We start from the raw sequence: 13,398 nt of genomic DNA, 5'->3' as shown, positions 1-13,398 counted from the left end.
GGAAATACCAGTTATCAGTACTGTCAGAGAAACATGGTACATGGAAAATTACACATGCAGTGTCAATTTACCGTATTATACCAATTATGGGACAGAAAGGAAATACCAGTTTTCAATACTGTCACAGAAACATGGTACATGGAAAATTACACATGCAGTGTCAATTTACCGTACTATACAAATTATGGGATAGAAATGGAAATACCAGTTATCAATACTGTCACAGAAACATGTTACATGAAAATTACACATGCAGTGTCAATTTAACATACTATACAAATTATGGGACAGAAAGGAAATACCAGTTATCAATACTGTCACAGAAACATGGTACATGGAAAATTACACATGCAGTGTCAATTTACCATACTATACAAATTATGGGACAGAAATGAAATACCAGTTATCAATACTGTCACAGAAACATGGTACCTGGAAAATTACACATGCAGTGTCAATTTAACATACTATACAAACTATGGGACAGAAAGGAAATACCAGTTATCAATACTGTCACAGAAACATGGTACATGGAAAATTTCACCTGCAGTGTCAATTTACCATACTATACAAATTATGAGACAGAAAGGAAATACCAGTTATCAATACTGTCACAGAAACATGGTACCTGGAAAATTACACATGCAGTGTTAATTTACCGTACTATACAAACTATGGATCAGAAAGGAAATACCAGTTATACATACTGTCACAGAAACATGGTACATGGAAAATTACACATGCAGTGTCAATTTACCGTATTATACAAATTATGGGCCAGAAGAAATATAACAGGAAGGAGAAATGCTTACAGAATGGAAAGACAGTCCATAAGTCAAGGCAAGGAATTTGAACAGAACAACAGGGCATATGGGAGAAAAGGAAGTTACACATATTGGATAAGTATCTTTTACACAATTCCCCTTCCATGAGGAAAAAAAGAAAGAAAAGTACAGATCAAAACTTTAGATTTTTAATTGTAATTCTATCATTTAGCTGCATTCACTTGAGAAAGTAATCTTGACAATTATTGATGGGTATGCCTTATGGAACTGTTACTGAAATGCACTCACAAAGTTTTGCATTTGGACTGAACACATGCAATGTAAGTTGAAAACAAAGCTTAAAATGTGGAGTTTATTGTCCAGTTGTGGACTAATAGCTTCCATGGCATGTAGTACACCGAATGAGTGTAAACATACTCAGTTTAGAATACTAGACTGAGTGTGAGTAAAGTTAGTAGACGTGTAGAGTGCCTTAGTACCACAACATAAGTCTTACTGAGTAGTTGCATAAAGAAACTCACCAGGTAAGACTGAAATTAAAAATTGTCAAGGTTTGGGAGAACAGGCTGGCATTCTTCATATAAAAATGACCAAACTATTGAAGTATATCAGATAAAGCAATAGGAAGCAGTAAAAACAATTGGAATATATGGAGGTAAGTCTGCAAAAAAATAGTATTGCAGAGTTGCCATTGTTATACAGAGAGTGGATGGCAGAAAGCAAATACATATGTATACAAGGCAATAATACTGCATGGAAAGTTTATGGGTCCTTGTCCTCTTATTTCTGATGCACAATGCAGATGTATACACAGGCAATGGAGAGCTGTCATGTAGTTACTGGATTATTGCCCTCTGCTGAATATGGGCTGGCCTGCTGTTGGGATTCACTTGAAATGTTCCGCCCAGCAGCAGTGTAGAATATAGACATCCTCTGGGAAATGCAAAATCATGTACATGAGCATCCTGAAGGATCAGTTTTAGAGCTGGACAACCTGATAGATCAGTATGTGCTCTAGGTGTGACTCAGTGCAGACACATTGACATCTAAAGTCACATTCAGTAATGTTACTGATGTACTTATTATGGGCACCTCAGTGGTCTTATTACTGAGATAAGCATAATATGAGAAAGGCATCATGTGCACTGTTGTCTGTTATGACTAACTACTGTCCTGTATAGGTGACCATTAATTGGAAGTATGCATGAGACTGCCTTATGATTCACAGCATTCATTCATTCATCAGTTGAGCCATGGATTACTTACTTTATCTATTCTGGCCATGGCAGTACCTGATTCCTGGGTGTAAAGCAGAGACATAATTCTGAACAGGGCACCAGTCCATCACAGCATGCACAATCATTCTATGCACCCTTACAGGTTCATAGTTAAGTACTAGGCTACATGCCATTGTGGTCCATTTTACTCCTAGTCAGTTTGCCTTTCAGAGGTGAAAACCAAACTCTGTACCTTGTGTCTGTAAGGTAAACACTTTAACCATTATGCCAACACCCACTATTTGCCATTCAGTGGCTTACTACTTTACTTATTAGTATATATCTGAGATCTGTCACTCAGTAAAAGCTATACTGACTCAGGGAGGATAAGCAGATTCCACACAGAAAGCTTCCCATTTGGGAGACAAAACTAGGGAACTAAGTGCTGTGAGTTAAGCATAGTAAACTGCATGAAGTTTTCTGACTTACATGTATTGTGTGATACTATGCAACACTGGCTGTGTGAAGGTTCTTTTGTTGGATCAGTATTATTAGCCTAAAAACAAATGTATGTACAATGCATCATATGTCCATATACTGTGCATCATATGTCCATGTACTGTGCATCATATGTCCATGTGCCATGAACCATATGTCAGTGTACCGTGTAACATATGTCAATGTACCATGCATCATATGTCCATGTACTGTGCATCATATGTCCTTTCCTTAATTTTGCCCACTTTGAATATCAAACTGAGCAAAGGAGATTAGGTAATATCGATTCACAGCAACAAGATAAATATGTCGAAGGACTATCGGTTTCGGAAGGACACTGCACAGTGAAGCAATTCCACACTTTAAGTTCTGTATGTTTCCTTGTAATTGATAAACCAGGCACCATATGTGCTTGTTTACAACAGGCAGCGTAAGTGTTTGTGTACAGAACACAGCAGTAGTACTACAGGTAGTGACAGCTCATACACAACAGGCAGTGTATGTGTTTGTGTACAGAATGCAACAGTAGTACAACTGGTAGTGGCTGCTCATACTCAACAGGCAGTGCATGTGTTTGTGCACAGAAAGCAGCAGTAGTACTGCAGGTAGTGGTTACTGATACACAACAGGTGGCATATGTGTTTCGTACAGAATGCAGCAGTAGTATTACAGGTAGTGGCTGTTCATACACAATGTGCATGTGTACAGAATGCAGCAGTAGTACTACAGGTAGTGGATGCTCATACATAACTGGCAGCATATGTGTTTGTGTACAGAACACAGCAATAGTACTACAGGTAGTGACAGCTCATACACAACAGGCAGTGCATGTGTTTGTGCACAGAATGCAGCAGCAGTACTGCAGGTAGTGGTTGCTGATAAGCAACAGGAGATGGATGTGTTTGGTACAGAATGTAGCAGTTGTATTACAGGTAGTGGCTGTTCATACACAACAGGCAGTGTATGTGCTTGTGTACAGAATGCAGCAGTAGTTCTACAGGTAGTGGATGCTCATAAACAACTGGCAGCATATGTGTTTGTGTACATAACGCAGTAGTAGTACTACAGGTAGTGACAGCTCATAGACAACAGGCAATGTATGTGTTTGTGTACAGAATGCAGCAGTAGTATTACAGGTAGTGGCTGTTCATACACAAGAATCAGTGTATGTCCTTGTATACAAAATGCAGCAGTAGTACTACAGGTAGTGGATGCTCATACACAACAGGAAGTGTATGTGTTTGTGTACAGAATGCAGCAATAGTACTGCAGGTAGTGGCTGCTGATAAGCAACAGGCAGCGTGTGTGTTTGTGTATAGATTGCAGGAGTAGTATTACAGGTAGTGGCTACTCATACACAACAGGCAGTGTATGTGGTTGTGTACAGAATGCAGCAGTAGAACTACAGGTAGTGACTGCTCATATACAACAGGCATCGTATGTGTTTGTGTACACAATGCAGCAGTAGTACTACAGGTAGTGGCTGCTCATACACAACAGGCAGCTTATTTGTTTGTGTACATATACAGCAGTAGTACAGCAGTTAGTGGATGCTCATATGCAAATTGCAGCGTATGTGTTTGTGTGCAGAATGCAGAAGTAGTAAAACAGGTAGTGGCTGCTTATACACAACAGGCAGTGTATGTTTTTGTGTACAGAATGCAGCAGTAAGATTACAGGTAGTGGATGCTCATACACGACTTAAAACCTCAGCTTTGGCTGGCTAAGAACTAGCTGTATTCAACTGGATGTATAAGAGAATTTAAGTACCTTTTATCTGCACTTTTTTCAAATAATGCAGCATTTTAATTGATTTATTTGTGTTGCATTGAATTTTAACTGAACTGGAAGTTTTGACTCTGTTTTTTCAGTTAGTGCTTGCTAGAATTTTATTGCCTGTTAGTAATTGCAGGCGGGGGTAGTCTCATTCATTGATATCCTGTCACTGCCTATTTAAGTGATACATCTTGGAATATTTTCTGCTTAAAATCTCAGCTTTGGCCGGCTAAGATCTAGCTGCATTCAACTGGACGTATAAGAGAATTTAAGTACCTTTTATCTGCACTTTTTTCAAATAATACAGCATTTGAATTGATTTATTTGTGTTACATTGAATACTAACTGAACTGAAAGTTTTGACTCTGTTTTTTCAGTTTGTTCCCCACCCACCCTCCCTGTTTCTGTTTTGGTGTTAATATTTGTAGCTTTGAAACTGCCTCTTGTAAATGTGTGTTTGGATACTCCTTCTGGGCCCATCTCATTTGCTCACTCAACTGAGTGCAGTGAGATCATATTCTGATTTCAGGCACCCCTACTGGGAAAGAAAAAAAAATAAGCTTGTTTCCATCCTTTCCTGTAAGTGGTCTAGACTGTTTGTAGGCTTCTGAGCCCCCAAGCCTTTCTATGTTGGAGGGAAGCCTTCTAGCTTAATTTTGTTTCTTAGAACTAACCAGTTTTCTAATTTCAGCACTCAAATCTGTTTCTTTGAACTCAGCACTTGTTCAGAACTCATTGTAAGCACTAAATAAGCTGCAAATTACTACAGCACTCAACTTTCCTCAGTTGTCTAGAGGAAAGCAGTTTTTAGTACTTAATAAATAAGCACCTATCCAGGCATGTCTAAGGGTCAGCTCTCTGTGATTTCTCCTGTCTATCTGATGAATCTGGGCATCTTGGGGCAATGCAGCAATTGCCTCATGTACACAGACAGCTATCTCCTCCTACCACCCAACACTACAACCTGTGAGAGATGCACTTATATAGCCAAACAGGAAGCAAAGCTCTCTTCACCCGAGACTGGACTAGACAGTCAAGAGGAGAAGGTAAACACTTGCACTACACCACATTCATCACATAGTCCCTCAAAATCTACACCACCAAAACACACACATAGAAACTCAAAACACACACCTACATTCATGGAGGCTCTCAATAAAAACCTGCCCAAGCATCAGGGACCTCCAAAGCAGAAACACAAGCAAACTCCACCCCCAACACAACCCAAATGACACATAGCCCACAAACTCAGTGTTCCACTCAACCACAGCCCATAAGGCATAACAACTTACCCAACACTCTAGTCATAGGTGACTCTATAGTCAGGCACACTGATGTTCCACTCACCAGTCTAAACAAGGAGAAAGTTACTGTCAGCTGCCTGTCAGGTACCAGGATCCACCACATAATGCATGCACTCAGGTCACTCCACAACAAGTACAAATATGACACTGTCATTGTCCATGTTGGTGTAAATGACCTGTGACATACCTCCCTGGACTACATGAAAAGAGACATGGAGGAGCTCTCTGATCTTGTATCCCAGGCAGGTATGACCCTAGCCCTGAGTAGCATCCTGCCATCACCCAGAATTATACCACAGTACAAGGACAAAATTATTGACTTCAACAATTGGCTAAACTTCTGGTGTCATTCAAAGGGGATCCAGTATTTGCCTGCCTGGGATGACATGATCGACAGACCACAATGCTTTGCCAGAGATGGCCTGCACCTGTCGCCCTTGGGATTCCGGATACTGGCTAAGGCTCTTGCCACCCCTATAGTGCCTTTTTTAGGCAAGGTTCAAATGACAAATTTACCATCGTAGCAGGTACAAGCAAGCAAAATCTGAGGATAATGCTACTCAATGCTAGAAGTCTAAACCTCAAAATGCACTCACTCAAGGCACTCCTTAAAATGGAGAACATCGACACCTGTGCAGTGACAAAGACCTGGGTCAAAGATCCAGAGAGCACCCCTGCATTACCAGGCTATAATTCATGCTACACCTTTCGGACAACTAACCCGGAACGAAGCACTAAAGGGGAGGCGTGTCCATATTCATTAAGGATATCCACACCTCCAGGCTAGTTGCACAGCATAATGCATCCGAGATTATCCAAGTGCAACTAACTCTGGGCAAGACCGCAATCCAAATTGTAGCTTACTACTGACCCCCCACCATGCCCCAGGATTCCCACTTCTCATTTCTTGATACACTGGAAAGTATTAGGGTACAACCCAACATCCTAATAATGGGTGATTTCAACTACCCCACCATTAACTGGGAAAACTACTCATGTACCAACTATTTTGCTCAACGTTTTCTGGAATTCATAAATTCCAACGCCTTGGATCAACTTATTCACACCCCCACCAGGGACAGCAATATCCTAGACCTGGTCATTACCAACATGGGCAACCGGTGTTCTACATCAGAGGTTAATTCCTCATTGGTCAGGTCCAACCACAAGCTAATCACCCTAGACATCCACATCTCCCCCACCCCCAATTAGGGAAACCATCATAAAGAACTTCTCCAAAGCCAACTTCACACTTATTAAGACAGAAGTGGCAAACTTCATGACACCCATGCAGATGGACAATAGAGGTACAACTGCTAAATCCTACACAAATGCACTTTATAAGCACTTACAAGAGTGCATGGATCATGCTATCCCTAATAGAACCAAAATGTTATCCTCTAAAAAAAGGAAGCCAATCTGGTGGTCCTCTGCCATAAACAAACTCTACAACAGAAGAAAGAAACTGTTGCAAAAAAGAGTAAAATCCCATGACTGGAGGAACTCCCTGGTCAACCTCAGTAAGAAGCTGAGGTCCTTCATAAAATCCTCCAAAGCTAGTTATGAAAACAAAATTGCCACTGACTCTAAAGACAACCACAAAGCATTCTGTAGCTATGCCAAGAATCTCAATGGCAACATTCAGATCTGATCTGAGTTACAGCACAATGGCACTAAATATACAGAACCAATTGATATTGCCAACATCCTGGCAGATAGTTTCAGTGCTAACTTTACCCTTCTGTCACCCCCTAGAGGGCTCATCTCTATACCAGAATAATGCAAAGTTCCTGTAATCACAGCTGCACAGGTAAAAAACACACTCTCCAAAGCCAAGAACACAGCATCCATGGGACCTGACAATATCCCAGGCTGCATTCTACATGAACTACAGAATGAACTGGCACCCTACCTAAGTACCATGTTCAATATTAGCCTCACCTCAGGCTTTGTGCCCACTGAATGGTGCACCATGGCAGTTATCCCACTCCACAAAGGGGGAGCCATGATGGACCCCGGGAACTACCGCCCCATTAGCCTGACGAGCCTGGTCTGCAAGGCCATGGAACGTATCATCATGGAACTTATAAACAAAGACATCTGGACCCTACCCGGTTTGGATTTGTAAAAGGCAGATCATGTCTCCTAAACCTGATTGACTTCTTTGAAGCAGTCACCAAAGCCATAGATGAGGGTAAGGTTGTTAACACAAGCTTATCTAGATCTCGCCAAGGCTTTTGACACCATCCCCCACTCTGGAATTATAGATAAGCTCACTAAACTAGGTATAAATTCCTATGTCTCAAGATGGGTTGCCAACTGGCTCACGGACAGAACCCACACTGTGAAAGCAGCAGACTCCAAATTTGACTTCAGACCAGTGACAAGTGGAGTACCACAGGGTTCACTCCTGTGTCCTCTCCTGTTTGGTATCTACTTCACTGAAGTACAGGCTAACACAGAAGGTCTTTGGCTAACAAAGTTTGCAAATGACTGCAAACTAGGAGCCATAATTGAAACTCCTAACGATGTGGACATACTACAAAAGGGCCTCACTGAGATAGATACCTGGTGTCAAAGCCATGGCCTGAAGCTCAATGCCAAAAAGTGTATTGTCATCCCCTTTGGTAAAAACTCTGTACCCATGAACTACCGCATGGCTGGTAGTCTACTTAATGCCAAAAATGTGATAAGAGACCTTGGGACACAGGTGGACAGTAGTCTCTCCTTTGATAATCACATCGCCACAGTGGTCAGGAAATCCTTCTACATGGCTCACCTCATCACAAAAGGTTTCTCATCCAGGAAAAAAAAGGTCATTGTTCCCCTCTACTCATCACTCATTAGACACATTATAGAGTACAATGCCCCTTTTGGTATGTACCTCACAAGACATCTACAACAACTGGAAAGGCCACAGAAATACCTCACAAAGAGGATTACTGGTCTCAAACAGATGCCCTACGCAGATCGGCTCAAAAAAACTCCAGCTTTACTCTGTTGCATATCGCCTACTCAGAGGCGATCTCTGCCTAACATACAAAGCTATGTCAAACCCAGAGCTGTTGGACATGCTCCACTTAAAGAAATCCCAATCCCTCCGAACTACACACTCTAGGGATCTAAACCTTGTCACCACAATAAACAGAACATGCTGGAGGGATAGATTCCTGTCCCAGAGACTTCCCATACTCTGGAACAGACTACCTATCTATGTCAAACAGAGCTCCTCATTAGCACTCTTCAAGAAAAATCTTGATGATTGGATGGGAAATAGGAAATTCACCCCAGGGATCACTTCTGTGGCTCTGCTCAACAGGGGCACAGGAAAATAATTTTCTTGGGTGGCGATAGCCAAGGTAAATTTTTGGCTAGGCTTATATAGGCCCTAGGGCCAATAGCCTAGTACATACCTATGAACCTATGAGCAGGCAACATATGTGTTTGTGTACAGAATGCAGCAGCAGTACTTAGGCAGTAGTTACTCATACACAACAGGCAACATATGTGTTTGTGTACAGAATGCAGCAGCAGTACTCCAGGAAGTGGCTGCTCATACACAACAGGCAGCATATGCATCTGTGTACAGAATTCAGCAGTAGCACAACTGGTAGTGTCTGCTTATACACAATAGTCAGTGTATATGCTTGTGTACAGAATGTAGCAGCAGTACTTCAGGTAGTGACTCCTCATACACAACAGGCAGTGTTTGTGTTTTTGTACAGAATGTAGTAGTACTGGAGGTAGTAGCTGCTCACACACGACAGGCAGTGTATGTGCTTGTGTTCAGAAGGCAGCAGTAGTACTAATGGTAGTGGCTGCTCATACAAAATAGACGGCATATGTGTTTGTGTAAAGAATGCAGCAGTAGTGCTGCGGCTAGTGACTGCTCATATAGAAAAGGCAGCAGATGTGTTTGTGTACAGAATGCAGCAGTAGTACTGTAGGTAGACGCTGCTCATACACAACAGGCAGCATATGTGTTTGTGTACAGAATGCAGCAGTAGTACTCCAGGCAGTGACTGCTCATATACAACAGGCAGCATATGTGCTTGTGTACACAATGCAGCAGTACTACTATAGGTACTGGCTGAGCATACACAACAGTCAGCTTATTCCTTTGAGTACAGAATGCAGCAGTAGTACTGCAGGTAGACGCTGCTCATACACAACAGGCAGCATATGTGTTTGTGTACAGAATGCAGCAGTAGTACTCCAGATAGTGACTGCTCATATACAACAGGCAGCGTATGTGCTTGTGTACACAATGCAGCAGTACTACTATAGGTAGTGGCTGCGCATACACAACAGTCAGCTTATTCCTTTGAGTACAGAATGCAGCAGTAGTACTGCAGGTAGAGGGTGCTCATAAACTCCAGGCAGTTTTTGTGCTTGTGTACAGAATGCAGCAGTAGTACTACAGGTAGAAACTCTTTGTACACAACCAGCAATGTTTGTGTTTTTGTACAGAATGCAGCAGTAGTACTAAAGGTAGTGGCTGCTCATACACAACAGAAGTTATACGTGTTTGTGTACAGAATGCAGCAGGAGTGCTGCGGGTAGTGACTGCTCATATACAATAGGCAGCGTATATGTTTCTGTGTAGAATGCAGCAATAGTACTACAGGAAGTGGCTGCTCATACCAACAGGCAATGTATATGTTTAAATACAGAATGCAGGAGCAGTACTACAGGTAGTGGCTGCTGATACACAGCATCCAGTGTATGTGCTTGTGTACAGAATGCAGCAGTAGAGCTACAGTTAGTGGCTGCTCATACACAACAGACAGTGTATGTGTTTGTGTGCAGAATACAGCAGTAGTACTACAGGTAGAGCTGCTCATACACGACAGGCAGTGTATGTTCTTGTGTGCAGAGTGCATCAGTAGTACTAAAGGTAGTGGCTGCTCATACGCAATAGACAGCATATGTGTTTGCATACAAGATGCAGCAGGAGTGCTGCGGGTAGTGACTGCTCATATACAGCAGACAGCATATGTGTTTGTGTATAGAATGCAACAGTAGTACTACAGGTAGTGGCTGTGTATACACAACATGCAGTGTATGTGTTTTATATACATTAAGCAGGAGCAGTACTACAGATAGTGGCTGCTGATACACAACAGCCAGAGTATGTGCTTGTGTACAGAACGCAGCAGTAGAACTACAGTTAGTAAGTGGTTGTGTAAAGAATGCAGCTGTAGTGCTGCGGGTAGTGACTGCTCATATACAACACACAGCGTATGTTTTTGTGTACACAATACAGCAGTACTACTATAGGTAGCGGCTGCTTATCCACAACAGACAGTGTAAGTGGTTCTGTAGTAGTGCTGTGGGTAGTGACTAATCATATACTACCCGCAGCATATGTGTTTGTGCATAGAAATCAGCAGTAGTACTACAGATAGTGGCTGCTGATACACAACAGCCAGCGTATGTGCTTGTGTACAGAATGCAGCAGTAATACTACAGGTAGTGGCTGCTCAGATACACCCGGCAGTGTATGTGTTTGTGGACAGAATGCAGCAGTAGTACTGCAGGTAGAGGCTGTTCATACACAACAGGCAGCATATGTGTTTGTGAACAGAATTCAGCAGGAGTGCTGTGGGTAGTGACTGCGCATATACAACAGACAGCATATGTGTTTGTCTGTAGAATGCATCAGTAGTATACAGATTGCAGGTGCAGTACTACAGGTAGTGGCTGCTGGTACGCAACACGCAGTGTATGTGTTTGGTACAGAATGAAGCAGTAGTATTACACATAGTGACTGCTCATACACAATAGGCAGTGTATGTGATTGTGTACAGAATGCAGCAGTAATACTACAGGTAGTGGATGCTCATATACAACAGGCAGCATATGTGTTTCTGTACAGAATGCCACAGTAGTTCTACAGGTAATTGATGCTCATACACAGCACAAAGTGTATGTGTTTGTGTCCAGAATGCCACAGTAGTACTGCAAGTATTGGCTGTTGAGAAGCAACAGGCAGCATATCTGTTTTTGTACAGAATGCAGGAGTAGTATTACAGGTAGTGGCTGCTCATACATAGCAGGCAGTGTATGTGTTTGTGTACAGAATGCATCATTAGTACTACAAGTAGTGGCTGCTCATACACAATAGGCAGCATATGTGTTTGTGTACAGAATGTAGCAGTAGTACTGCAGGTAGTGGCTGCTCATACACAGCAGGGAGCATATGTGAATGTGTTCAGAATTCAGAAGTTGTGATGCTAGTAAGGACTGCTCATACACAACAGGCAATGTTTGTGCTTGTGTACAGAATACGTCAGTAGTACTACAGGTAGTGACTGTACACAACAGGCAGTGTTTGTGTTTTTGTACAGAATGCAGCAGTAGTACTAAAGGTAGTGGCTGCTCATACACAACAGACTGCATCTGTATTTGGTACAGAATGCAGCAGGAGATCTGCAGGTAGTGACTGCTCATATAAAAGAGACAGCGTATGTGATTGTGTGTAGAATACAGCAGTAGTACTACAGGTAGTGGCTGCTCATACACGACAGGCAGTGTATGTGCTTGTGTACAGTGTGCAGCAGTAGTACTAAAGTTAGTGGCTGCTCATACACAACAGACGGCATATGTGTTTGTGTGCAGAATGCAGCAGTAGTACTACAGGTAGTGGCTGCTGATACACAACAGACAGAGTATGTGCTTGTGTACAGAATATAGCAGTAGAACTACAGTTAGTGTCTGCTGATACACAACAGACAGCGTAAGTGGTTGTGTCAAAAATGCAGCAGTAGTGCTGCGGGCAGGACTGCTCATATACAACACGCAGTGTTTGTGTACAGAATGCAGCGGTAGTACTGCATGTAGTGGCTGATCATACACAGCAGCGTGAATATGTGTTTGTGTTCAGAATTCAGAAGTAGTGCTGTGGGAAGGGACTGCTCATATACAACAGGCAGTGTATGTGTGTGTGTACACAATGCAGCAGTACTGCTATAGGTAGTGGCTGCTCATACACAACAGTCAGCTTATTCGGTTGTGTACAGAATGCAGCAGTAGTACTGCAGGTAGTGGGTGTTCATACACAACAGGCATGGTTTGTGCTTGTGTACAGAATGCAGCTGTAGTACTACAGGTAATGAATGTACACAACAGGCAGTGTTTGTGTTTTTGTACAGAATGCAGCAGTAAAGGTAGTGGCTGCTCATACACAACAGATGGCTTATGTGTTTGTCTACAGAATGCAGCAGGAGTGCTGCGGGTAGTGACTGCTCATATACAACAGGCAGCGTATGTGTTTGTGTGTAGAATGCAGTAGTAGTACTACAGGTAGTGGCTGCTCATACACAACAGGCAGTGTATGTGTTTGTATACAGAATGCAGGAGCAGTACTACAGGTAGTGGCTGCTGATACACAACAGCCAGAGTATGTGTTTGCGTAGTGAATATAGCAGAACAACTACAGTTAGTGGCTGCTCATGCACAACAGACAGCATATGTGGTTGTATAAAGAATGCAACAGTAGTGCTGCGGGTAGTGACTGCTCATATAAAACACGCAGCGTATGTGTTTGTGTATAGAATGCAGCAGTAGTAGTACCACACGTAGTGGATGCTCATACACAACAGGCAGCATATGTTTTTATGTACAGAATGCCACAGTAGTTCTGCAGATAGTGGCTGTTCATACACAACACAAAGTGTATGTGTTTGTGTCCAAAATGCAGCAGTAGTACTGCAGGTATTGGCTGCTGATAACCAACAGGCAGTGTATCTGTGTACAAAATGCAGGAGTAGTATTACAGGTAGTGGCTGCTCATACACAGCAGACAGTGTATATGTT

Source organism: Protopterus annectens, chromosome 9.part0 (genome assembly GCF_019279795.1).
Source record: "Protopterus annectens isolate FY-2018-M chromosome 9.part0, PAN1.0, whole genome shotgun sequence".
NCBI classification, from domain to species: Eukaryota; Metazoa; Chordata; order Ceratodontiformes; family Protopteridae; genus Protopterus; species Protopterus annectens.
The sequence above is the reverse complement of the archived record's forward strand: the minus strand, read 5'-3'. Positions refer to the sequence as shown.